This window comes from Bubalus kerabau, chromosome 16 (assembly GCF_029407905.1).
Source record: "Bubalus kerabau isolate K-KA32 ecotype Philippines breed swamp buffalo chromosome 16, PCC_UOA_SB_1v2, whole genome shotgun sequence".
Lineage (NCBI taxonomy): Eukaryota > Metazoa > Chordata > Mammalia > Artiodactyla > Bovidae > Bubalus > Bubalus kerabau.
In genome coordinates, this window is record NC_073639.1 from 75,725,229 (window position 1) to 75,753,030 (window position 27,802).

At 46.3% G+C, this 27,802-nt stretch overlaps 1 long non-coding RNA gene across 2 annotated transcripts; it reads left to right on the top strand.

Annotated features, from left to right (window-relative positions):
• Nucleotides 1–22,289: 22,289 nt before the first annotated feature.
• On the top strand, nucleotides 22,290–24,373 carry LOC129629628 (uncharacterized). 2 transcript variants are annotated; one of them, XR_008703297.1, is made up of 3 exons: nucleotides 22,290–22,330; nucleotides 22,572–22,927; nucleotides 24,165–24,373. It is a non-coding gene; the product is annotated as an uncharacterized LOC129629628 (long non-coding RNA). The 2 variants fall into 2 exon arrangements; XR_008703298.1 differs by having other exon boundaries at nucleotides 22,572–22,699; nucleotides 23,118–24,373.
• The last annotated feature ends 3,429 nt before the right edge of the window (nucleotides 24,374–27,802 follow it).

Sequence of the window (27,802 nt, forward strand, 5' to 3'; positions counted from 1 at the left end):
GCCTGGTTTCTAGAGTTGAGGGGGGCCAGGCCGCGCCTCCCCCCACAGGGACCCTTGCGCCATCGGGTGGCCAATAACCACGGAGCGGATGCGATCGGTGAGGGGCGGACGGGTGGGTGTCCCTACAGGCTCCCTGGGTGAGATGGGGAGGGGGTCTGGACTGCCTCCCAGAGGCCAGGGTGAGTTCCCAGGACGTGAGGAGCCCCTGAGTCCAGCCCACCCGAGAGCCGGGCAGTGCGGCCCAATGGGGCAGGCGCCTGCAGGGCCGGTCTGGTCAGCCACTCGCAGGCCTGGCCACCCCGGACGCTGAAAGAATCGTCGCGGGGTTGTTTGCCTGTCAAAGGAGATGGGGAGAACGGGGTGGGGGGCCCAGAGCGGGTGCCTGGGGCCAGGCTGGAGGGACGCTGCAGAAGCGCCTTGCGCAGGTCTGGGGCGTTGATTTGATGCCTGCTCATGGGCAGTTTCCAGTATCTGATGGAGACGCCTTTCACGAATGCAGCCTTTGAGGGCTGGCAGTGCGTAAGGCTCCTAGATAAGGGCGTTGCGCAGATCAGTAAGACCTGGCACCTTTCCCCCCTGGTTTCAGGTAGGGACAGATTCTGCAAATACAGCAGATTGAAAAACAAGCCACGGCTTATTTATTTGGCTGCCCCGGGTCTTGGGTGGCAGCTCGGACTGTCTTTAGTTGCAGCGCCTGAACTCTTGGCTGCGGCTGGTGGCCAGCAGGATCCAGTTCCCTGTGCTGGTTGCGGTTTGGTCGGCAGATGATGCCGGACTCTGTGGTACTCCATGGACTGTAGCCCGCCAGGCTCCTCTGTCCATGGGATTCTCCAGGCAAGAATACTGGAGTGGGTTGTCATTTCCTCCTCTAGAGGATCTTCCCAACCCAGGGGTGGAACCAGGGTATACTTCATTTCCCTGCATTGACAGGCGGGTCGTGTCTGACTCTTTGAGACCCCATGGACTGTAGCCCGCCAGGCTCCTCTGTCCATGGGATTCTCCAGGCAAGAATACTGGAGTGGGTTACCATTTCCTCCTCCAGAGGATCTTCCCTACCCAGGGATTGATTCCCTACCGAGTGTTTTATGTCTCCTGCTCTGGCAGGTGGGTTCTTTACCAGCACTGTCTGGGAAGCCCTGGGATCAAACTGGAGCACCCTGTGTTGGGAGCGCAGTCTTAGCCAGTGGACCACCAGGGAGGTCCCAATACAGCAGATTTGAATAATTCGGTTTGAAAAACACAAGATGCCTTGGAGCTCACAGGAAAGGGTGATTTCTGGCATAGAAAGGGAGATAATTCAAGACCTCAAAGTAGAGGCCTTATTGCCAACTCAGAATGCCTCAGAGGGAATTTGAGCCTCCCTTCTTCCGCCTGCTCTTATCTTCTATTGTGGTATTTCCTAGTTTAGTTAATGGCCTCACTGCCCACTCATTTGCCAAGCCTTTGAGAGTCATCCCCGGCTCCTCCATGTTCTTGCTCCCATACAATCAAGTTCTGCTAAATTTATCTCCTGCCTTTTGTTAAACTCTTTCCCTCTCCCACCTCATGCCTGCAATCATGTCATCTTTTGCTTGAATCGCTGCCAGTCTTCTAACTTGACTCCTTACCCCTGATGTCTATCCTTGGTTGTCCTTCTAAAACTAACATCGTAACATCCTTTATACTCTCTTTTATTATCTTCCTGCTTAGAATGACCTACCATCTTCTGTTTTGTGACCTCTTACTCATCCTCCAAGACAAAGCTTACATATCCCTTCCTGTTAAGTCTCCTCCAGTTGCTCCAGGAGAAGTTAGACTCCACTAACCCTTTATGGATACCTCTATTAGAGCATTTTTCAAACACTATTATGTAATTATTTCTGAGCTCTAGGCAGGAACTGGATCTGATCTACTTTTGTATCTTCAGGGCTTTGGCACTGAATAAATGACTGCTGAGGAATTAAAGCTGAAGGGATCAAGGACAGATTCATTAAAGTGATGACATTTGAGCTGGACCTTGAAGCAGAAGGAGAAACTCTTATTACAGTTAAATTGCTTAATCCATCTTGCCCTATTGTTTGGTGACAGGTCATTCACCCTAGGTCATTATAAACCAGAGCTTCACAAATATGAAACATGTATTTGAGAAGGATTAAAAAAATTATGTTAAATTTTTTTTAATTTACCCAATTAATTTTCATTCTAAATAATAAGACGCTTGACTAGATTCTTCTGTGGTAATGAGTAAAACAGATAATAGGCTCTGCCCTAGTTCTCTTTGCAAATCCAGCCAAATCCCAAAGGTTCTAACTGCGTGCAAACACACTACAGGGAGGGACTCTCCTTGTTATGAACACCAGCGCTCTCTGTGGCGATACGGTTTGGTTTATGGATGTGTAATAATTCGGTAGTTGTATACAGCATGAACAGGAAGGATGGAATAGGGGTCATTTGCTGACGTATAGTTCTTCAAAGATTCAAAGCATGTGATACTAACATTTTAAAAATCGGGGTTTTGTTATATTTTTTGTTTGAAGTGTCGTTTTATAGAGGAAAAAAGAGCCTTATACCAGGAGTCAGGAAGTTTGTAGTTTAGTCTGGGTTCTACCATGACCTCAGTCTTCCTGTTGTAAGAAAGACGGGGAAGGGAAGAAATCTGGGAATACAGTGTGTAGAAACTAAGCCTTTTCTAATTCTAATAAAATATGAGTCTAACAATCTAGTCACATATAAACTTATCTATTTACATGCATGTTCATGACACAGTTTCATTATAGAGGCTGGTTTTATAGACAGAGCTGATTTGTTAAAGATGTATCCGTTTGTTTTAGGTGTTACTTTTAAATTCATAGTGTACATTAATTTTAATTCTTAGAGAAGGCACTTAGGGTACTGTGGACTGTGCTCATCAACATTTGAAAGATTTGAATGATTTTATGATCATCACTGGTGAGCAGTCCCTGCACAAGCCATGACATGGAGACCCATCTTCCTCTTTTCTCCTGTGAACCAAAAGGGCCGCTTGTGACCCACTTAGCACTTCACAGCACACAAAAGCTCTTGCCTCTTTGTCCCACTTGATCCTCTCAGTGTCACTGTGAACTGTGGGCAGCAGGAGATATGAAGAAGAGGGGGCAGGAACACACAGAAGAACTGTACAAAAAGATCTTCACCACCAAGATAATCACAGCGGTGTGATCACTCACCTGGAGCCAGACATCCTGGAACGTGAAGTCAAGTGGGCCTTAGGAAGCATCACTACGAACAAAGCTAGGGGAGGTGATGGAATTCCAGTGGAGCTCTTTCAAATCCTGAAAGGTGATGCTGTGAAAGTGCTGCACTCAATATGCCAAAAAATTTGGAAAACTCAGCAGTGGCCACAGGACTGGAAAAGGTCCGTTTTCATTCCAATCCCAAAGAAAGGCAATGCCAAAGAATGCTTAAACTACCGCACAAGTGCCCTCATCCCACATGCTAGTAAAGTAATGCTCAAAATTCTCCAAGCCAGGCTTCAGCAATATGTGAACTGTGAACTTCCTGATGTTCAAGCTGGTTTTAGAAAAGGCAGAGGAACCAGAGATCAAATTGCCAACATCTGCTGGATCATCGAAAAAGCAAGAGAGTTCCAGAAAAACATCTATTTCTGCTTTATTGACTATGCCAAAGCCTTTGACTGTGTGGATCACAATAAACTGTGGAAAATTCTGAAAGAGATGGGAATACCAGACCACCTGACCTGCCTCTTGAGAAACCGATATGCAGGTCAGGAAGCAACAGTTAGAACTGGACATGGAACAACAGACTGGTTCCAAATAGGAAAAGGAGTACGTCAAGGCTGTATATTGTCACCCTGCTTATTTAACTTCTATGCAGAGTACATCAGGAGAAACGCTGAACTGGAAGAAACACAAGCTGGAATCAAGATTGCCAGGAGAAATATCAATAACCTCAGATATGCAGATGACACCACCTTTATGGCAGAAAGTGAAGAGGAACTCAAAAGCCTCTTGATGAAAGTGAAAGTGGAGAGTGAAAAAGTTGGCTTAAAGCTCAACATTCAGAAAACGAAGATAATGGCATCCGGTCCCATCACTTCATGGGAAATAGATGGGGAAACAGTGGAAACAGTGTCAGACTTTATTTTTTTGGGCTCCAAAATCACTGCAGATGGTGACTGCAGCCATGAAATTAAAAGATGCTTACTCCTTGGAAGGAAAGTTATGACCAACCTAGATAGCATATTCAAAAACAGAGACATTACTTTGCCAACAAAGGTCCGTCTAGTCAAGGCTATGGTTTTTCCAGGGGTCATGTATGGATGTGAGAGTTGGACTGTGAAGAAGGCTGAACGCCGAAGAATTGATGCTTTTGAAGTGTGGTGTTGGAGAAGACTCTTGAGAGTCCCTTGGACTGCAAGGAGATCCAACCAGTCCATTCTGAAGGAGATCAGCCCTGGGATTCCTTTGGAAGGAATGATGCTAAAGCTGAAACTCCAGTACTCTGGCCTCCTCATGCAAAGAGTTGACTTACTGCAAAAGACTCTGATGCTGGGAGGGATTGGGGGCAGGAGGAGAAGGGGACGACAGAGGATGAGATGGCTGGATGGCATCACCGACTCGATGGACATGAGTCTCAGTGAACTCCGGGAGTTGGTGATGGACAGGGAGGCCTGGCGTGCTGCAATTCATGGGGTCGCAAAGAGTCAGACACAACTAAGGGAGTGAACTGAACTGAACTGTGGGGGAGGAGTTCTTGGTATTTGTCAGATTTCCAAATTAAACATGATACTTACTGGAAGTAAAAATACAGGCGCCAATATTTCACTTGTAGTCAGTCAAGAGGGAAAGACCTTAAGGGACACGATTTCTAAAGGCCCAGTGTCTGGGTTAGCTTGTCCCTATATGGTGCTCCTTAGCTCAGAAATTATAGCTCTTCTTCTTTGCTAGGGTGTATTTTATTGTTAATATTACTATCCTTGTGTATACTTAAGTGACTCACACGAAAGAGTTTTGGCATGGTGCACCCAAGTTGCCTGAAAATGGATTTTGTAGTAGAGCAGGGCCCGCCCAGGCAATATGGTGACATATGGAGTTTTCATGGTTTTTCCTGTCATGTATGGATGTGAGAGTTGGACCATAAAGAAAGCTGAGTGCTGAAGAATTGATGCTTTTGAACTGTAGTGCTGGAGAAGACTCTTGAGAGTCCCTTGGACTACAAGGAGATCCAACCAGTGACTCCTAAAGGAAATCAGTCCTGAATATTCAATGGAAGGACTGATGCTGAAGCTCCAATACTTTGGCCACCTGATGCAAAGAACTGACTCATTGGAAAAGACCCTGACGCTGGGGAAGATTGAGGGCAGGAGGAGAAGGGGACGACAGAGGATGAGATGGTTGGATGGCATCACCGCCTCAATGGACATGAGTTTGAGCAAACTCCGGGAGTTGGTGATGGACAGGGAGGCCTGGTGTGCCGCAGTCCATGGGGTCGAGAAGAGTCAGAGACGACTGAGGGACTGAACTGAACTGATGGAGTTTCATTGTCTCTTTTCGAGGAGCTTAAACTTTTGTTCCTTGTTTTTGCTTTGAATCCATTGCTTCTGCCTTCATGACTAGCCCTGCCCATCCCTGCAAGGCCTTCCTTACCCTCAGTAAACTTTCATAGTCCATGTTAATGTTAGCTGACCAACGCTAAAATGCAGTGATCACCTCCATTTAGTGGGAGATCCGACGGAAGGGAGCTCTGATGACAGAAGTGTCAGGTATGAGAAAAAATCCTAAGATGAATATTTAAATCAGGAGACCTCACCCCTCAGGAAACGTCATTCAGTAGCCTCATTTTTTTCTGGAATATGACCTATGTGATACATCTTATACATTCCTATTGCTACGTATACATCCATGCACAGGCTCTGATCATCTGAATTACTTCAACCAAGTCACGATCAGTCTTCCTGCCTCCCAACTTCAAGTTCCTCCTTGGCCTTGGTGCCCAGAGTGATCTGCTCTTGAGCAGCACGTCATTAGTTTAGGCCAAAGCCCAGGGTGGCGGCGTCAGGCCCTCTGACTCGGCCTCGTTCTGTGCTGTAACCCTGCCCTGCCCGCACTTTGGGCTCCAGCCCCGTCGACTGCTTCTAGTCGCACAGACGCTGCACCGTTTCATGCCTCTGTCTTTGCTCAGCTTTTTATTCAGCTGGAAAATTCTCACCCAGACCTTACGATTCAATTCAGGTGTCTCCTCTTCAACAAATCCTTTCCTGGCTCCTCAGGGTTGCTGAAGTTCCCACTTCTGTGTTTCCATATTATTGAAGCTATTAAGTTTCTTGAGGATAGCAGTATGACATGCCTTTGGAAATAAAGTGCTTTGTGTATAATTGGAGCTCAACAAATGATTGTTGAAGTGAATTAAACACCATATAAATATTTATAAGTGTTTATAAGTCACAGGGTCCTTTTGTAGCTAAATATTTAGCCTGCTTTTTAAAAAGACCACCCATAGCAGTGGCAGCTTCATAATTGTCTCCTTTTCAGCTGTCTTTACACCTCTTTACATCTCTGACCCAAGTCCTGGATGGATGCACACAGCCGTCCAAGTCCTGGGGCAACTTCTGTAACAGTATTGTTGAGGGGAAGAAGTCTGCCTTCATGGGCTACTTCATGTAGCTCTGTTTACTGGGAGGTTGCAAGTTCAACATGTCATCGTCAATCCCTCTTTGATTATCTCCTCACCCATAGTCCCTTGGATTAGGAGTTTGGCAGGATCTTTAGCCATCACTGGCTTGAGTTGAAGATAACACACATCAGGCCTCATCTTCAGAAATGTCCTAGCTACAGGTAACACACAGATCCCTGTGGCTTCCCAGGTGGTGCTAGAGGTAAAGAACCCGCCTGCCAGCGCAGGAGATGTAGGAGACACAGCTTCTATCCCCGGGTCGGGAAGATCCCCTGGAGGAGGGCATGGAAACCCACTCCAGTATTCTTGGCTGGAGAATCCCATGGACACAGGAGCCTGACTGGCTCCGGTCCATAGGATTGCGAAGAGTCAAACAGGATTGAGACGACTTAGCATGCAAGGTAACAGACAGCTGCCTACGTGCGTCTTGAGAAACAATGTGGTATAAAGAAAGAGCGTTGAATTGGGTGTATAAATAGACTCTAATCCTGGTTTTGCTATTAAGCAACTGCAGCTTTAGATAAATTACTTGATATCTCTTCCTGATCTCTGAAGTTAAAGGGACTAATTCTCATAAGTTTTATGATGGCTAGAGTTTAGCTTTTCACTGAGCTCCCCCCCTCCTTTTTTTAATCTATATGGCAGGGGCAAGTGGAGAACGTGTGGCTGGCAGCTAGAGGAGTGCTCCTTGGCCAGGAGTGCTCTGAGGCCAGGACCAGGACACTCTTGTGTTAGAGCGCCATGGCCTAGGGGGAACTGCACCAGACTAGAAATCCCAGGGCTTGGGGTTCTGTCCTGGTTCTCCCCCAGGACAAGTCATGACCTTTCTAGCTCTGTTTCTGCATCTATAAATGAGTATGACAATACCCACTCTACTTTCTTGAATTGAAATAATCAAATAAGCGAAGTGGAAATATCTTTGCAAATCTACAAAGGAGTATTTTTTCAAGATATTTGTAATCAAGGAAAAGGTGTTCAGGTATAATATTCCCATGGAAAATCATAAATATACCATCCTTAATGTACTGGATGCTTATCTTTGGGGTATTTTTCCGTGGTGATAGTATCTTTGTATTGAATCATTTATACTCTTTCTGCCAGTTCTTCTGGTAATCAAAAGCATACATGTAACAGACGAGTAACTTTGAAGAAGGCGGCATTCCGAGGGAAGCTGAAATAAATCAAAGTTGACTTGCCTAAGCTGAAACCTAGTCCCTGACCCATCATTAGTGTGTCTAATCATTTGGGCTAGCAACCTAAGCACAGGTTGATGCATCATTAGGAATGCAAAATCCTAGGTTGAATTTTTGGGACCCAAGTTTCATGAAGTTTCAATGTGGTAAAATGAAACTTTTTGAACCTTCCTTCCAACTTCCTGCTGTCCCTAAAACAATGACATGAATATGCAGTGAGCTTAGCAGCAATATGTGCGGCATTTAGGGGTGTTTGGCTGTTCATAAACTCAGTGTGAGTGGACTGAGTGTTGTAGCTGCAGAAAAGCTGATTTAGTCTTCAGGCTGCATTATGAGAGGGTTAGTGTCCAGAACACACCTGTAATCTGTCTGTCTCTGGGCTATATGTGTGGCGTATAGATCATTTTGAGTACAGCCAGAAAAGAGAGAGATGACGCTGGTGAGACCATCTCATAGCAGCAAATGGTTGAAGGCACTGGGGACATTTATCCAGCAAAACAAACACAGGAATGATATTGTCACTTGGTTCAGATCTCTGGAGTGGGCCGTGTGTAAGAGGCTTATATTTGTTCCACATGGCCCTAAGGAGAGGCGCTGGAGTCAATGGGTAGAAACACAGGGAGGTGCATTTCAGCCCCAGTTCTTCCAGCAGGGGATTCAAAGATGAAACTGACTGCCTCTGTAGGCAGTGAGTTCTCAGTCATTCTGAGTGTTCAAGCATGGTCCCCATGGCCACTTGGTGGGAGTGTTGTAGAAGAAAGTCAGCCATCAGATGGGTAGTTGGACCAGATAGTCCGTGATTTGAACATATTGCTTTAACATGAACCAAAAAACAAACAAACAAAAAAACCCTTAGGGATATCAAATCCAAAGAGCCACAAATAGACCATAGACCAGTTAGATAGTTTGGTTTCTGAAGAAGTGAAAGTCAAGGTGAATCTGTTACTGAAGAACCAGGTGATGGGAAGAGTTTAGCAAGGCTCGCAGCAGCAGTGGAAGTCGTGTTTGTCAGAGTGTATTTGTTTGGCTTGGTTGGTTTTAATCAAAAAGGAGCACTTTAATTGCTAGCAGTGTGGACCTAGATTCTGGGACCTAACTGTGCCTGATCAGGTTGCAACATCTAACCTGTGGTTGTGAAGAGTTTTTTCACCTTGAAAGTGGTTGTGTCTGGCGATCAGTTAGGGCAGAAACACCGCGTAGGGATTGAGAGACCCTGCACGCAGCTGCACGCAGCCTGAGGGCAAAGCGAGTGAACATGGGCGGGAAGGTACCTGTTAATCCAGACCAGTCAGGCTTGTGTTCCATCCACAGACAACCAGTATCTAAAGGTCATCAGCGCTGAAGCCGGGTAGACTGTGCTGGAGAGGCGGTGCCGCATGCTTCTTATCCACTGCAAAGGGCTTGCGGGATCGCAGTAGGTGCCAGATTCTCTGCTTCCCCAATGGCTTTCCCAGTGGCAAATTCTGTCCTTAGTCCCGGGATCTGAGTCCCACTTTAGATTTCAACCTTGCTGCTAGCCCTGCCTGAATAATTAATGTCCCAAGTCAAATAACTAGTCTGCCATGGTTGGGGCATTAAACACATTTGCACTCCAGTTCAGTAACTGAATTTAGGTTTTGTTTCTTGGATCCAACCTCTTTCTGGCATGCCTCCTTTTAAACCTAGCACTGCCAACGGCTTGAGTCTCATTCTGCTCGCTGGGCCCTGCTAGCTGTGGACAGACTCCAACACAGACCACTTCCTGCCACCGCCAGATCCCGGCGCCCCAGAGGCGCACCTTTGGGTCTGTGTGTGCGGCAGGTTTAGGCTTCCATTCCCTAAGACATGAAGCACCCCCTTCGTCATCAGGAGGCTTCTTACAGCCCTAAGTTTCTCCCTGGTCAACGGAGTTGATTTGACCATGCCCTCCGCCTCTGGGAGCCAAACTGGTGCCGGCTTGTGCCCGGAGCGTGCCGCAAGAGGCCATCTTCCACATCAGCCTCTTCCATCACGAGCCAGCAAGAGCTTCCTGAACATGAGACCATGCGTCCTTCTGAACCTCTAGGCAGTGCTTCTGGGCTCCCCAGCCCCATCTCTGTTTACTTAACTGGATGATTTTCCTGTCTAGACTCCAAAGAGTTAAGTGTTAGCTGTCCACGGCAAGCTGCACAGCTTGTCTCTCAAGGATCATACAGACGTTTAACATTTATTCCCTTCATTGGTTAGTTTTGTAAACGTGTATTGAGTAAGCCAGACAACTGGGCCAAGCACTGGGGTCAAACGTGGATAAGTCCTGTGGTGCTCTTTCTCCTAATCTAATAATGGTACCTGTTTATCCAGTGCCTGCTGTGTGCCAGGCCTCCAAGTGACACTCTTCACAGAGGATGTCACCATGTCACAGGAGTGATGTGAGAGGGGAGGAGGAAAAGCTGGGCAGTTTGTATTACAGACATGAGGCTCCAGAGACAGCACATGGTTAGTGCTTAATAAACAGTAGCTGTGTTTACCATGTTGGGCGGTAACATTACCAAAAGGGCCACACAGGTCCAGAGGTGGGGGAACAAGCATCTGAGCCAGAAGGCTATGTGGAGGACACAGGAAGGTCGATCCAAGAAGGGGGAAAAGCAGGACTGCAAGCAGAAAAGGGGTGGCCATTACAGAGTAGCCGGTGTGTCTGGGGCACCAGCATAGATAAACAGCCGCACTGGACCCGTGTTCGGCAAGACGGAATTCTAGAGACATGTGCTGAAGAAATATTCTAGCCATGAAACCTTGTATTGTATTCACAGGAGAAGATGCATGAAGTCGTAAAAACCGGAAGGGTAAGACAAGCCTGAAAATTATCCAACTAAAGGAAGGAAGATTGCAGACTGCTTAGTCACCTGAAGAGAGAGAGAGACCTTGCAAAATGAGAAGCGATGATTGCATCACTTAAGTGAACATTGATCAATGCGTTTGGCAGGACAAGTGGAAATGTTTTTCTCTTAAATAATTCAAGCCTGCCAGGCTTCCAACCCAGTTTAAGATAGTATAATCATCTGCTATATATAAATGTGTATGGTGTTCCAGTGTTGAAGGAGTAGAGTTTAAAGGAGGAATAAATAAAACTTTCTGTATTCAGCAGAGAGTTCATGAATAAAGCCCTGCTGGCAGATACATGAGAACCTTCAGCTGAACACATTATCCTAAGGAGAAGGGAATACTATTTGCTTGTTGACCTGGATTGTAACATACTTAAAACCATATTATCAGGAGACAGGCCTGATGATTTAAAGATATTTGTTTCTAATGTTCTATATTTTTATGAGGTAGACTTAATTCAAGATCTATTACAGACTTTTCATGGCTGGTTGTTCATGTTTTCTCAAATCAATAGATACAGAAAATGATGGGGAAATAAATGAAATTAAAAGACTATTACAACCATGACCATACAAGACAAGATGATACAGTAACAATGCTGTTTAATAACGTCCCCAAACATTGGGTCATTTTATCAAAAGCAGTGTGGTACGGTGGTGAAATCATGTTTTAAAATTCCCAACTCTGCTATGTATTAGTTTTATAACCTTGAGAAAGTAACTTTTCTGAACCTTCTTTTTAATTTTTTAAAAAGTTTATTTTTAATTGGAGGATAATTGCTTTACAATATTGGGTTGGCGTCTGCTTTGCGATACTCTTTTCAGCAGCGTGAGTCCGCCGTAATTGCACATGTGCCTGCTCCCTCTTGAGCCTCCTGCCACCTCCCACCCCTCCGGGTGCTGCAGAGCACGGGGCTGTGCCCGTGTCGCACAGCAGCTCCCCGTCACCAGCTATGTCTCACGTGGCGGTGTGTACGTTCCAATGCTGCTCTCTCGGTTGTCTCACCCTCTCCTTCCCCCGTCGTGTCCAGAGGCTATTCTGCAAGCCTGCGTCTCTGTTCCTGTCTGCACCTTCTTTTACTCTTCTTTAGCATAAGATGACGGAGAAGGCAATGGCACCCAACTCCAGTACTCTTGCCTGGAAAATCCCACGGACGGAGGAGCCTGGTAGGCTGCAGTCCTTGGGGTCACACAGAATTGGACACGACTGAAGCGACTTAGCAGCAGCAGCAGCAGCAGCAGCATAAGATGATAATACTTGCTTCTATGGCTGCTTCAAGAGTTAAATGAAAACCAGGTCTGTGAAATAATCAGCAGTATGATGCCCCACTCTTGGTAGGGATATCCCTTCCCCATAGCGATGGAGCCATTCCTTGGAATATTTGAAAAGTCCCTGTGGATGTTGCCTGGGTCACAGCTTCTGGAACAACTTTAGTGCTGATAAGGTTTTTTTTTTTTTTTTTTTTCTGAGAGTGGATTTTATTTTTGAAAAAACATCAAGAGCTAAATTATTGGATGATGAGGTTGGAGGTTTTAACAGAGCGTGATGGTGAAGTCTGGATTGTAGATTGACCATGAATGCAACTCTGACAGAAGAGTTTCAGAGAAGTGATGAGCAAACACAGCGTTTTTGGAATCGGTTTTGGATAGATAAATTCTTGTGTGTTTCAGCTTTGTTATGTTCTACCTCATTTCTGTAGAAAGGATGATGCAAGAGAGAACTGATAACAGAAACTAGCAAAATGTGAGGAGAAAAATAAAACACAGAGGCCATCCTACCGGCAGAGAGTTTATTAAAATATTTGAAATTCTTTCGTTATGTACGACTCAGGGCTGCGCGCTAACAATGTTAAAAAATTATCTTGTTTCCAAGTCTTGGTGTATTGGGCTTCCCTGGTGGCTCAGTGGTAAAGAATCTGCCTGCCAATGCAGGAGACATGGGTTTGATCCCTGATCTGGGAAGGTCCCACATGCCGCAGAGCAACCAAGTCGAGGGCCGCAGCTGTTGAGCCTGTGCCTTAGAGCCCGGGAGCTGCAGCTGCTGAAGCCTGCGCACCCCCGGGCCCGTGCTTCACAGCAAGAGAGGCTGCTACCACGCGAAGCCTGAGCACCACAGCTAGAGAGCAGCCCCTGTTCGCCAACACCGGAGAAAAGCCCTCGCTGCAACAAAGACCCAGTACAGCCAAGAGGAAATAAAATGATTTTTAAACACATCTTCCTGTGTTAAGGCCTGTCACGTTCTCCAGCCCTGCTTTGTCTTCAACTCAGTGTCGCCATCAAATGAATTCATCGCCTCTCACTAATGTCTTCCTCTCGGGCTTCCAGGCGTAAAAACGTGTCTGATTCTCTTACATTAATCGTTTCTAGAATTAGAAATCTAGAATGTTTTGTCTTCTGCCTCTTTTCCAGTCTTACTGCATCCACCATCACCGCTTCACTTGCGGGCTTTTGCCTGGGTGACTGTCCTCGCCAGGAGGCTGATTTCCTAATTTCTCCGATTCTGGTGCTTTTGTCTGACAGAGCCTTTTCCTTTAATCTAATACTTTTACTCCCACGTCCTTATGTATTTGTTACAGCACCTAACACATGGCTGTGTGAGTGACTGCTTCTTAGATATTCATTGGCGCCCATCTCTGGACACTGAGCTTTCTGAAAGCAGGAGTGATCTTCTTTGCCTTTGACTCCAGTACCCTTGCCTGGAAAACCCCATGGATGGGGGAGCCTGGTGGGCTGCAGTCCATGGGGTCGCTAAGAGTCGGACACGACTGAGCGTCTTCACTTTCACTTTTCCCTTTCATGCATTGGAGAAGGAAATGGCAACGCACTCCAGTGTTCTTGCCTGGAGAATCCCAGGGACGGGGGAGCCTGGTGGGCTGCCGTCTATGGGGTCGCACAGAGTCGGACGCGACTGAAGCGCCTTAGCAGCAGCAGCAGTATTATTATAGTTTTTGTATATGACAGTTTCTGTATTGTTAGAGCACTCAAAAAAGTTACTACTTTATCTGGTCAGACTCCTATTTCCTTGACCTCTTCTCTCCGGGTTGGCCTCACTGGTCCCCAGCATCACCCGCCACTGCCGCTGGCCCAGGCTTCTTTCTGTGGGCAAACACTCTGCCCTTCCCGCCCCGGAGCGCCCGTGCCTTCTGTGGCTCCCTCGCCGTCCTCGCCTCACCCTCCCTTCAGGTCCTTGGGAAGCCTTTTTCCTCCGTGCGGTCTCCACCAGACGCTCCGCCTTACGCTCCAGAAGCCCCGCCTTACGCTCCAGAAGCCCCGCCTTACGCTCCAGAAGCCCCGCCTTATGCCCCAGAAGCCCCGCCTTATGCTCCAGAAGCCCCGCCTTACGCTCCAGAAGCCCCGCCTTACGCTCCAGAAGCCCCGCCTTATGCTCCAGAAGCCCCGCCTTACGCTCACTCCTCGCCGCGTGAGCTCCTCTGGCCTTTCGAGTTTGCATCTCAGCTTAGGCGCTTAATAGCCTTGGGTTTGTTTCGTCTCTCCAAAAAGAGTAAAAGCTCTTTGAGGACAGGAACCACCTTATATTCCTTTCATATTCTCTACTGCACACGGCATGGTACTGCGCGTGTATTCATATAATAACCTTTCTTTTTTTCTTTATTTTATTGACATACAGTTGACGTACAATGTTCCAGGTGCACAGCAGGGTGATTCAGTGGTACATATATACATATATTATTTTTGAAATTATTTTCCATTATAGGTTATTACAAGATATTGACTATAGCTCCCTGCGCTATACAGTAAACCTTTGTGGCTTGTTGCCTATTTTTTTTAATTAGAAATCTAGCATTCTATTCCTACTAAGTCAAACAAATGGAATCAAAATGTCATAATTTTTTTAGTTAGGCAACAATTTGTAAGTTTTCTAAAACATATATATTATACATGTATATATACATGTGTATATATATATACACACCAAAGTTTTTCTACTAAAGACTTGAGAAAGAACACCAAAAAAAAAAAAGATGGAAAAATTGGAAAACATAAACTAAATGAAATGGGAGCACTGAATATGAAGTGGAAGAAGTGGAACAAACAGGATAAAAGTAAAAGATCGTCATATAGTCCCGTTGTTTTTAAACATGGCTGCTCATTAGAGACACATCTGGAGCTCTGGTGAAAAAAGCGGTACCTGGGCATTTGTATTTTTCAAAAAATACCAAATAATTCTGTTATGCAGGATTTTAAAAAATGATTACAAGTTTTTCTATTAAAGGGTAGTTTTGGTGATCTAGAGTTATATTATTTTTCTGTTGACCAATCATGATACAATAGTATTACGTAACAGTTGCATAATCACAATAGTAAAAGATGTTTATCAGTTTTCATAACCAACAGTCAGACAAAAAATAACTACAGTTGTAAGCCATAATGGAAACGTGATTAACCTAACAATATAAAATAATTACATACAAGTTTTGGGGGTGTCAGAAAGTGAAGAGGAACTAAAAAGCCTCTTGATGAAGGTGAAAGAGGAGAGTGAAAAAGTTGGCTTAAAGCTCAACATTCAGAAAACGAAGATAATGCCATCTGCTCCCATCACTTCGTGGGGAATAGATGGGGAAACAATGGAAACAGTGTCAGACTTTATTTTTTTTGGGCTCCAAAATCACTGCAGATGGTGACTGCAGCCATGAAATTAGAAGATGCTTACTCCTTGGAAGGAAAGTTATGACCAACCTAGATAGCATGTTGAAAGGCAGAGACATTACTTTGCCAACAAAGGTCTGTCTAGTCAAGGCTATGGTTTTTCCTGTGGTCATGTATGGATGTGAGAGTTGGACTGTGAAGAAAGCTGAGTGCCAAAGAATTGATGCTTTTGAACTGTGGTGTTGGAGAAGACTCTTGAGAGTCCCTTGGACTGCAAGGAGATCCAACCAGTCCATTCTGAAGATCAGCCCTGGGATTTCTTTGGAAGGAATGATGCTAAAGCTGAAACTCCAGTACTTTGGCCACCTCATGAGAAGAGTTGACTCATGGGAAAAGACTCTGATTCTGGGAGGGATTGGGGGTAGGAGGAGAAGGGGACGACAGAGGATGAGATGGCTGCATCACCGACTCAATGGACATGAGTCTGAGTGAACTCCGGGAGTTGGTGATGGACAGGGAGGCCTGGCATGCTGCGATTCATGGGGTCGCAAAGAGTCGGACACGACTGAGCGACTGAAATGAACTGAACTGGGGGGTGTCAAGCAGAGTGATGTGTAAGTGAAAGTGTATACGTGCACACGTTGCATTCACCCAGCCAGTCTGTGTCTTTTCGTTGGTGTGTTTAACCCGTTTGCGTTTAAGGTGATTATGGATATATGTGATCTCATTACTGTTTCATAATTGTTTTGGGTTTATTTTCTGTAGGTTGTTTCCTGGCTAGAGAAGTTCCTTTAGTATTTGTTGTAAGCTGGTTTGGTGGTGCTGAATTCTCTTAACTTTTGGTCGTCTGGAAAGCTTTTGACGTCTCCATCAAATCTGAAGGAGAGTCCTGCTGGATAGAGTATTCTTGGTTGTAGGTTCTTCCGTTTCATCACTTTAAATATGTTGTGCCATTCGCTTTTGACTTGCAGAGCTTCTGCTGAGAAATCCGCTGACAGCCTGATGGGAGTTCCCTTGTATGTCATTTGCCATTTTTCCTTTGTTTCTTTTAGTACTTTTTATCCTTATCTTTAATTTTTGTCGGTTTGATTACTGACTGTCTCAGTGTGTTCCTCCTTGGGTTCATCCTGCCTGGGACTCTCTGTGCTTCCTGGACTTGGTTGACCATTTCGTTTCCCGTGTTAGGGAAGTTTTTCCGCTGTTATCTCTTCAGATATTTTTCAGGGCCTTTCTGTTCTCCTTCTGGGATCCCTGTGGTGCGAATGTTGGTGCGTTTAGTGCTGTCCCAGAGGTCTCTTAGGCTGTCTTCATTTGTTTTCATTCTTTTTCTGTATTCTGCTCTGTGGTGGTAATGTCCACCATTCTGTCTTCCGGGTCACTTATCCCTTTTCTGCGTCAGTTATTCTGCTGTTGATTCCTTCCTTCTAGAGTATTGTTCATCTGTGTTTGTTCTTTAGCTCTTCTCGGTCTTTGGTAAACGTTTCCTGCATCTTCTCCATTGTTTTCCCGAGATCCAGGATCATCTTCACAATCATTATTCTGAATTCTTTTCTGGAAGGTTGCCTATCTCCATTTCATTTAGTTGTTTTTCTGGAGTTTTATCTTGTTCCTTCATCTGGGACATAACTTTCTGCTTTTTCATCCTGATTAATTTTCTATACTGGGGTTTCTGTTTTAGCCACTGTGGGACTGTGGTTTTTCTTGCTTCTTCTGTCTGCCCTCTGATGGAAGAGGCTAAGAGGCTTCTGTAAGCTTCCTGATGGGAGGGACTGGCAATGGGAAAAACTGGGTCTTGCTCTGGTGGGCAGGGCCTTGCTGAGTAAAGCTTTAATCCAATTATCTGCTAATGTGCTCCCTCCCTGGTCATTGTTTGGCCTGAGAGACCCAGCCCTGGGGTCTGCAGGGCTCTATGGTAAGGTTAATGGCAACTCCAAGAGGGCTTATGCCAAGGGGGCACCTTCCCAGCCTGCTGCGGCCAGGGCCCTGTCCTCCGGGTGAGCTCCTGTTGGCCTGCGCCTGCGCAGGAGGCCCTCCAACGCCAGCAGGTCATTTGGCTCAGCCTCCAGTGGGGTTGCCGCTCCTTTCTGCCGGGGCTCCGTGTGGGCAAGATTTGTTTGTGCCCTCCAAGACTGAAGTCTGTTTCCCCCCGTCCTGTGGACGTCCTACAGTCAAATCCTGCTGGCCTTCAGGGTCGGGTTCCCTGGGGATTCCCAGTCCCCTTGTTGGATCCCCGGGCTGGGAAGCCTGCTGTGGGGTTCAGAACTTTCACAGCAGTGGGAGAACTTCTTTGGAATTATTGTTTTCCAGTCTGTGGTCGCCCACTCAGTGGGTGTGGGGTGTGATTTTTATCATGATTGTCCCCTCCCACCATCTCACCGCAGCTTCTTCTTTGGACGTGGGGTCTCTTTTTGGGGGGGTTCCAGCATCCTCCTGTTGATGGTTTTGACAGCTAGTTCAGCAACTCTTGCAGGAGGAGATGAGCACACGTCTTTCACCTCTGCCATCTTCCACATAATAACCTTTCTTGATGTATATTTTTGGGTGCATATTACTAATGTACTTTAGAAAGTATATGTATTTGCAGCAAGATACGGTAATTGAAAATGAGGTGCCTTCATTCTAATAGGGAGCTAGGAATATAAATATTCAGGATGTCCCTTGGTCACTGCTCTGGAAGTTTTACGAAAAGATGATTTATATGCTCAGATCTATTAATTAGATAAATCATGGATCTGTGCAGAGGGTGAGCAGGGTGAGTAACTAGAAGTAAAGGCTTCCAGTCTGCAGCATAAGCTGAGACATGGCCAAACCCTGATCTAAAGAGGTGGAGAGGTTAAATTCAGAAGATACTGTGGAAATAAAAATCAAAGAGATTTGTGTTCACTCAAATGGCGTATGGAAGATAGGGACATTCGAGATGAGTAGGCTTCTTTCTTGAGCCTTGGCTTAATGGTGACACCATTTAGGAAGCAGGAGCCATGAGTGAAAAAGCATATTTGGAAATTTAGATGCTCATGGGTCTTCCAAAGACACATCCCTGTGAACAGTTGGAAACTTGGGTCTGGGGCCTACGCTTTAGAACTGGGACTAGAGAGAGTGAGAGTCAGAGGTCTAATAAGCACGTAGTGATTGCTGAATCCATGGGCATAGAAGAGACCACCCAGAGACAGGGCGCAGGGAGATGAGAGGTGAAGAGCAGTGAGACAGAAAGTTCAGGGGAATTGGAGGAGATGCAGAAAGGAGCAGGTCATCCGAGGTCAGAGTGCTGGGCGGCGGTTAATGGTGCAGTGGCGTCAGCTCTCAAGCGTGTATTGAACTGGGGAAAGTATTAAAATGGGCTGAGCTGGTCCCTGGTAGGAGTTTAGTGCATAATGGCCAAAGTGAATTGAGTAGGGGAACAGAAGGGCCCAAAGTGAGGATAAAGTGTGAATCTGCTTGGAGCGAGAGGAAGGAGAGAGAACAGTTTATTGTTTGAGGGTGAGACACGGCTTTTTTTTTAATGAAGGTGTTTTGAACATTTTTTGTGAAGGGAGGAAAGGGACCTGGGAGAGAGAGGACAGTGGCAGCTGTGAGCTGCTGCTGGGTTGCTTCAGTCGTGTCCGACTCTTTTGCAACCTCACAGACTAGCCTTCCGGGCTCCTCTGTCCATGCGGTTCCAGCAAGAATACTGGATTGGGTTGCCTTTTCCTTCTCTAAAAGCTCTTCCCCACCCCGGGGTTGAACCTGCGGTTCTTAGGTCTCCTGCATTGACGGGGTTCTTGACCATGAGCGCCACCTGGGAGGCCCATCCGTTGTGTGCTAGGGGGCCCTTTACACATTCCTTCAACCCATTCTCATATCATCTTGAAGTGGGGCCCCCCATCCACATGACGTGTGAGGCTCGGCTCAGTCAACGAACTTGACCAGAGGGGTGAGGGTTTGTCTGACTGCAAAGACCAGACTCCACCAGCACGTGTTGCTCCTTCCACACGCTCACTCCCCTCGGTATAATCTGTTGGTCTGGGCGAAGAAGGGAGTGGGAAGGAAGGGGGCCACGGTCATTGTGTCGCGACGACCTGGGTGCAGCGGGGACACCGACTTCATGACAGGAGGCAGGGCAAGGCCTGAGCATGACCTGCAGAAGCTGAGCGACACGGCGAGCCTTAGTGGTCTCGTCTTGAGAGGGAGGGGCAGGGAAGGACACTGAGGTCAGAAACACTTGCTGGACGATTGACAATTAGAAATTATAAATGGCAACCCACTCCAGTATTCTTGCTGGAAAATCCCATGGACAGAGGAGCCTCTTAGGCTGTAATCCATGGGGTTGCAAAGAGTTGGACAAGACTGAGTGACTTCACTTTCACTTTCAGCTGTGTTTAAGATGCTTTGGTTAAAAAAAAGGTAAACTTGGTTAAAAGATATCAAAAATTCTTACAAAAACACCTGTCAGAAGTTGCTTTCACTTTCTTGGGATTTCAAGGAGAAGGCAAAAGAGAGGCAAGTTAATACTAGAAAAAAGAAGTCCCTTTAAAAGGGCAGGAAGAATTAAGAGGCCAGTGTATTATGAAGAAAGCCTAGGAAAGTATTTTTATGTTTATATAAAGCTCCAATCCCTAAAGAATAAAGAGTAAGATATGAACGAGCTCCAGATCCTTAAGATGAGTCAGAGAACCCACGGCCTCTGCTACAGCTGAGAGAGGGCATTGGACCTTGGAGTGGAGAGCCCTACCTCAGCGCCCAGCTCTGTGACCAAGCACATCCCATCCCCTCATCAGGCCTGTTTTCTCAGCTGCAAAAGCTGCGGGTCGGTCTCTGAGCTCTAAAGTGCCTTTGAGCTCGGAATGTCTGTACTGGTGCTGGACACAGTCCGGCACGATGGTGAGGAGCACAGGCTCGGCACAGTGCTTACGTTAAATCTCCCCGCCTCACGCCCAGGCTGCGGGACCGGAGGCGAGGTATCAGCTGCCCTGGGCCTCGGTTTTCTCATTTGTAAACGAGGAATATTCCTAGTAACACCCCCACTGGGTCGTTGTGAAGATTCAGTGAAAACAGTCTATACACAGAGCCTGACAGCAGGAAGTACTAGATAAATATAAGCTGGTGCAGTCGCACATGCTGTTACTCTGGTACCCTTTTGCCACCAGAGAGCACACACCACTTTGCACCTACATCTTGAGGAGAAGAAGGCAAACGGAATTAACCAATCGGAGTTTGCCAGGTTCCCCTTTGGGAAAGGAATGAAAGGAATCTTCAAAGATTGGAGTTGTCAGGACCTCTGGGTTATGATCCAGCCACAGTCGGCTGTCAGAGTTTTCCCACAGCTCAGTGGAAAGTCACTGAAGGCTTCTTGAAAGCCGTGCCCCCGCCTCCTGTTTCTCTGCTAGGAGGCACAGCTGAGCCTGGAGTCTGAGTCTGCTGGTATCCAGCAGGGGCAAGATCTGAGCAGCCTGCTGGGCTCGGCGTCCACAGCCCTGAGTGTCCGCCGCGCTGCAGACTGCAGCCTGTGAGTTTGTTGTCAACCCAGAGGTAGGGCGTACAGAAGAGAAATCAGGGGCCCAGATTATTTTTCTAGGCAGGAGCAGTGACGTAGTAACTCAGGTTACTTTGCAATTCAGAATCTCGCGTCTCTGTTGTGCACGCTATTCTCTGCCCCTCTCTGTGGGTAGACTTAAGATTATGGATGTGACCTCAGAAGATAGCATACATTACTGACAGTAGATTTTCATGTTTTCTCAAATGACCCCAACAGAGCCTTCACCTGTTTGTGACTGGCCATGGTTTAAACAGAAATGGAAACATCTACACATTTGCTTTTAGTCCTGACATCTTTTGAAATATTTCTAGATCACTTTCCCTAATTTGAATTCAGTGTCTCTCTAACGGACTGAGTGTTTCTCAAGCTTCCTGTTCTTAGCCTTGCAGAGGAAACTAGTTTCTTGATCACCATGATGTTAAAGTAAAAGCTGCTGATCTGGGCCGGTGCTCACTTTCTTTCTCATGGTTCCCTTTCCAAGAGCAGGCAGCATAGGTCCAGATCTGGCCTGGATATTCCCGCGCATTGAGGCTTACTCAGTGTACGAATACAATTTGAAACCGAGGCCTCTTGTCTAGATATGAACTCCGTTTATGGCTAACCCCAGACTTGACACTGGAGCCGTTCACAGGCCGACATTGGTTGTCATCACGCCTCCTGACAGCATTTAGTGGTTCTGGTGCCTCCAAGCTGAAAAATTCTGCCTTTGGCCTCATTACCTGTCTGTGTATTCTTTTGTCTTTAAGTAGATCACTGGGGTCCCTCCCTGCCCTTTGCAGAATAATTAACTTCATGGTACTTGAAATGCCATATAATATACAGCATTTTTACATAAAGAAAATGAGGCCCAGAGGCTTCTCTGGTGGCTCAGTGGTAAGGAATCCGCCTGCCAATGCAGGAGACATAGGTTTGATCCGTGATCCGGAAAGATCCCACATACCGTGGAGCAGCTAAGCCCGTGGGCCACAACCACTGAGCCTGTTCATAGAGCCCAGACACGCAACCACTGAGCCTGTTCATAGAGCCCAGACCCGCAACCACTGAGCCTCTTCATAGAGCCCAGACCCGCAACCACTGAGCCTCTTCATAGAGCCCAGACCCGCAACCACTGAGCCTCTTCATAGAGCCCAGACCCGCAACCACTGAGCCTCTTCATAGAGCCCAGACCCGCAACCACTGAGCCTCTTCATAGAGCCCAGACCCGCAACCACTGAGCCTGGGCCCCACATCGCGAGAGTAGCCCCCGCTCTCTGCAACTAGAGAAAAGCCCACACAGGAGCAGAGACCCAGCACAGCCAATAAATAAATAAGCAAAATTACTTTTTAAAAACGGAGGCCCAGAAAAGGTAATGACTTGTCCAGGTTCATATAAGCACTTCTCCACAGGGGTCAAGCCCAGAGTGCTGACTTCTCTAGATCCTGCACCATACTGATGGTGTTAACTAGCAAGCATCTTCTTTTAAAAGAGAGGTTAAGCTGAGTGGAGGTAAGGAGACCTTCGTGAAGAAAGGACAGGGCTGAAGGAGGTTGGAACCCAGGCAGGGGTCGGGCACTGTGTAGGCAGAAGGCCCGGGAAAGCAGTGAGTGCCCGACTGAGGGTGGAGCAGGGGGCCCCCGGGTAAGCACGGCACGCAGAGTGAGCCGGGAGACCACCGCAGCGCATTTGGCCCGCTTGGAAATGCTCACCCGGCCAAACAGATACAGCTGCCCATCCGGATCTTATTATTTCCACAGCTGTGATTTAACTGCTGCTTATCTCTCCTCTAGGAGATTCCTTGGAATGAAACCAATGGGAGATGAGGGTTTGGAGGAGTCTCATCGGAGCAGATGGGCCAGCAGCAGCCAGAAAGCTTGTTGCCTTTGGCCGAGAGCACCGTCCTGGATCTGAACGTCTTGTGAGTAAACCCCAGCAGGCTCAGCCTTGAGCCCCAGTGAAGCTGTCCTGCTTCTCCTTGAAGAAGGACCTCATGTGCTCTCACATCTTCCCCCCCCCACGCTGATGCAGAAAATCACGTTCTCAGAGAACTCATCCGTTTGAACTATGGTGCCGGGAGCAGCCCCAGCTGGATTGCTTCTTAGTTCTGTTGGTCCTTGGGTATATTTAGAAGTTCGCTGCACGGAAGGTCAGGAGACTGGGTTCTGGTTCTGACTGAGCCACCTGTTTTCCTTGGGACCTTAGGCAAATTGCTCCTCCTTAGGCGACGGTTTTCTCACCTGAAAGGTTGTTTATAGGAACATTATCTCTGTTTGTGAAATGGTCACTGTTATCTACCAGACTTAATCTCATAAGTACTGTTATTGTCCCCGTTACAGATAGGAAACCGAGGCTTGGAATTCTCCTACCCTGACCATCTTATTTCAATTGCCAACCCCTACCCTGGCCAAGATCTTCCCTGTAACTCAGATGGTAAAGAATCTGCCTGCAATGCAGGATACCTGGGTTCAATCCCTGGGTCAGGAAGATCCTCTGGAGAAGGGACTGACAGTCCACTCCAGTATTCTTGCCTGGGGAATCCCACGGATAGAGGAGCCTGACTGGCTACAGTTCGTGGGGTCACAAAGAGTCCGACACGACTAAGTGACTAATCCACACCCACACACCCTGGCCAAAGAATCGATGCTTTTGAACTGTGGTGTTGGAGAAAACTCTTGAGAGTCCCTTGGACTACAAGGAGATCCAAACAGTCAATCCTAAAGGAAATCAGTTCTGAATATTCATTGGAAGGACTGATGCTGAAGCTGAAACTCCTATACTTTGGCCTTCTTATGTGAAGAGCTGACTCATTTGAAAAGACCCTGATGCTGGGAAAGATTGAAGGCAGGAGAAGGGGGTGACAGAGGATGAGATGGCTGGATGGCACCACCAACTCAATGGCCATGTGTTTGCGTGGACTCCGGGAGTTGGTGATGGACAGGGAGGCCTGGCGGGCTGCAGTCCATGGGGCCACAAAGAGTCGGACACGACTGAGCGACTGAACTGAACTGAACCCTGACCAGCAGTCCTTTCTCTGCCTTATTTTAGCCATAGCATTTCCTACCACCTGAAATATGATATATTTTACTTTTTGGTTTCCCCCTGTCTCTGCAAGCTCTCTTAGGGAATGGATTTTGTTTTGTTATTGTCATGCATTGCTATGTTCCCAGAGCCTAAAAAAATGCCTGGCACACAGTAGCCACTCAAATACTGGTTGAATGAAAAAAAATGAATGAATGAATTCTTGGTAGCAGTATAAATTGGTAGACTCCATAGAAAAATCGATTTAGCAATGTTAATATTTAACATGCATTAACCTTTTGAACCTGTAATACCAGAGCTAGGAATTTCTCCTGTTGATGACATATTCATGCCTGTGTCTAAAGCCGTAAGTGCAAGGGTGCTTCCTGCAACTGCTTGCCATCGGAGAAGGCTGGAAACCGTCAAACTGTGAACATTGAGGGGATGCGCTAAACAAATCGTGATAATCCTCTGCAGTGGAGTTCTGTGCAGAAGTGGAAGAGAATGAAGTAGATCTGTGTGTGCTGATACGCAGCAATCTGAGATATGTCAGTAAGTGAAATAAAGCAGAGTCCTGAACAGAGTGTCACTTTCTTTTAATTTGCATTAAAAAGAAAAAGATATGATTTAAAAATATACTTGTTTATGTCTGGACTGTTTCTAGAAGGAGAAACACAAAATAGCTGCCCCTGGGGAGAAATAGTTGCCCCAATCAGTTGGATTGAATACTTTTCTTTTTTAAGATCTATTTATTTCTCGGCTGCGGTGAGTCTCCGTTACTGTCAGCAGGCTTTCTCTAGCCGTCTAGCAGTGGCAGGTGGGGGCTGCCCTTCGTTGCGGTGTGTGGGCTTCTCCAGCGGTGGCTTCTCTTGTCGGGAGCACCGGCTCGAAGCGCACGGCATCAGCAGCGGGGGCGCCCAGGCGCAGTGGCTTCATGGCATGGGGGATATTCCGGGACCAGGGATTGCCCTTGTGTCGCAAGGCAGATTCCTTAACCACTGGACCACCAGGGAAGCCATTAGAATTCACATTCTTAGAGTATACTCCTTTTTAAAGGTGTTTTTTTTTTTAAGCAGTTTCATTGAAATACAATTCACTTATCATAGATCCATCCATTTAAAGTGTATAATTCAGTGAGTTTTGCAGTATGACATTCGTAATTTTTAACAACTGTGGTAAATATATATGACACAAAAGTTGCCATCTTAACCATCTTAAGCTACACGGTCGAGTGGCACCAACTGCATTCCCAGTGCTGTGCAGCGTCCCCGCTGTCTATTTCTGAAACTCTGTTAGCCTCAAACGGAAACTCTGGAAGTGTCCTGGGTCAGTCGTTTGTGGTATTTGACTTTTTTAAATTGCAGTGTGGTTCCTTTATAACGTCACTTTCAGGTATACGCCATGGTGACTCAGTATTCTTGTACATCACACTCCGTTTAAAGTTATTACAAGATAACGAATGTGTTTCTTGGTGCTGTATGGCACGCCTTTGCTTCTCAGGTTTTATGTGTAGCGTAGTAGTCTGCGTCTCTTAGTCCCACGACCCTGTCTCCCCCGCTCCCCTTCCCTCCTCCCGTTGGTAACCAGCTTGGTCTCCACACCTGGGAGTCTGTTTCGGTTTCGTTATTTACATTTCTTTATTTTTTAGGCTTTACCTGTAAGTGATAACATAGCCTAGTTGTCTTTTTCTGCCTGAGCCATTTCACTAAGCATAATACTCTCTAGGTGCAATACACACTGTTGCAGATGGCAGAATTTCATTCTTTTTATGGCTGAGTAATGTACTATTTTATACACACACACACACACACCATGCCTTCTTTATCCATTTGTCTGTTGATAGACACTTACGTTGCTTCCGTATCTTTTCTGTTGTAAATAACGCTGCTATAAACACTGGGGTGTACGTGTATTTTTGAATTCGCGTTTTCATCCTCTTCGTGGACGTAGCCAGGAGTGGCATTGCTGGATCCTACGGTAGTTCTGCTTTTAGCGTTCTGAGGGATCTCCATACTGTTTTCCACAATGGCTACACTGAGCTGCATGACCAGCAGCAGGGTCCCGGGGCTCCCATTTCTCTGCGTCCTTACCAGCGTTTGTTGTTTTTGATGCTGTTGTCTTTGACGACAGCCATCCTGACGGGTGTGAGGCGATGCTTCACTGTGACTGTGATCTGCGTGTCTGACGGTCAGCGGCGCTGAGCATCTTTTCCCATTGGCCATTATGACTGTGATCTGCGTGTCTCTGACAGTCAGCGGTGCTGAGCATCTTTTCCCGTTGGCCATTATGACCGTGATCTGCGTGTCTGACGGTCAGCGGCGCTGAGCATCTTTTCCCGTTGGCCATTATGACTGTGATCTGTGTGTCTGACAGTCAGCGGCGCTGAGAATCTTTTCACGTTGGCCATTATGACCGTGATCTGCGTGTCTGACGGTCAATGGTGTTGAGCATCTTTTCCCGTTGGCCATTATGACCGTGATCTGCATGTCTGACGGTCAGCGGCGCTGAGCATCTTTTCCCGTTGGCCATTATGACTGTGATCTGCGTGTCTGACGGTCAGTGGTGTTGAGCATCTTTTCCCGTTGGCCATCTGTATGGCCTCTTTGGAACAGTGTCTGTTCAGGTCTTCTGCCCATTTCTTAATAGTGTTGTTTGTTTTTGAAAAGCAATATTTATTTATTTGGTTGCATTGGGTCTTAACTGTGCATGTGGGCTCTAGTTCCCTGACAAGCAGTCAAACCTGAGTCCCCTGTATTGGGAGCACGGAGTCTAAGCAGTTGGACCAACAGGGAAGTCCCTGGTGTTTGTTTTGATTTGTTTTTTAATATTGTATGAAGTGTTTGTGTGTTTTGGCTATTAACCCCACTTGGTCATATAATTATAACTTGCAAACATTCTCTCCCGTAAGCCATCTTTTCATTTGTCAAAGCTCTCCTGTGTTGTGTAAAAGTTCTTAAGTTTAACTAGGTGTCATTTATTTATTTTCAATTTTATTTCTTTTGCCTTAGGGGGCAGGTCCAAAGAAATGTTGCTATGATTTATGTCAGAGTGCTCTGCCTGTGCTCCTTTAGGAGTTTTATGGTTCAGATCTTACATTTAGGTCTTTAATCCATTTTGAGTTTATATTTGTAAATGATGTAAGGAAATGTTCTAAGCTTGTTCTGTTACATGTAGCTGTCCCATTTTCCAAGCAAAACTTACTGAAGAGACTGTCTTTTCCTTTTTGTATATTTCTGCCCCCTCTGCTGTAGGTTGATTGGCCGTAGCTGTGTGGGTTTGTCTCTGGGCTCACGATTCTGCTCTGTTGATCTGCATGTCTGCTTTGATGACTGTAGCTTGGTAGTATAATCTGAAGTCGGGCCTATGATACCTCCAGTTTGTTCTTTTTTTCTCTCACTAGCAGTGAAATTTACTTTGTTATTAAACAAACAAACAAAAAATCCTAGCAAACAAAAGTGCAGGACTGTATAGCTTTACCAGGGGAATGCTACCAAACACATAAAGAAGAGTTAATATCTATTCTTCTCAAACTGTTCCAAAAAATTGAAGAGGCTAGAATACTGCCAAATTCATTCTACAAGCTCTCCATTACTAAAACCAGAGAAAGACAATACAAAAAAGGAAAATTACAGGCCAAAATCTCTGATGACCATAGATGCAAAACCCTCAATAAAACATCAACACAGTGAATTTAATCGTATACACAAGAATCAAATTTTAGCCATCTTTCAAGGAAAGTTATGACCAACCTAGATAGCATATTCAAAAGCAGAGACATTACTTTGCCAACAAAGGTTCGTCTAGTCAAGGCTATGGTTTTTCCTGTGGTCATGTATGGATGTGAGAGTTGGACTGTGAAGAAGGCTGAGCGCTGAAGAATTGATGCTTTTGAACTGTGGTGTTGGAGAAGACTCTTGAGAGTCCCTTGGACTGCAAGGAGATCCAACCAGTCCATTCTGAAGGAGATCAGCCCTGGGATTCCTTTGGAAGGAATGATGCTAAA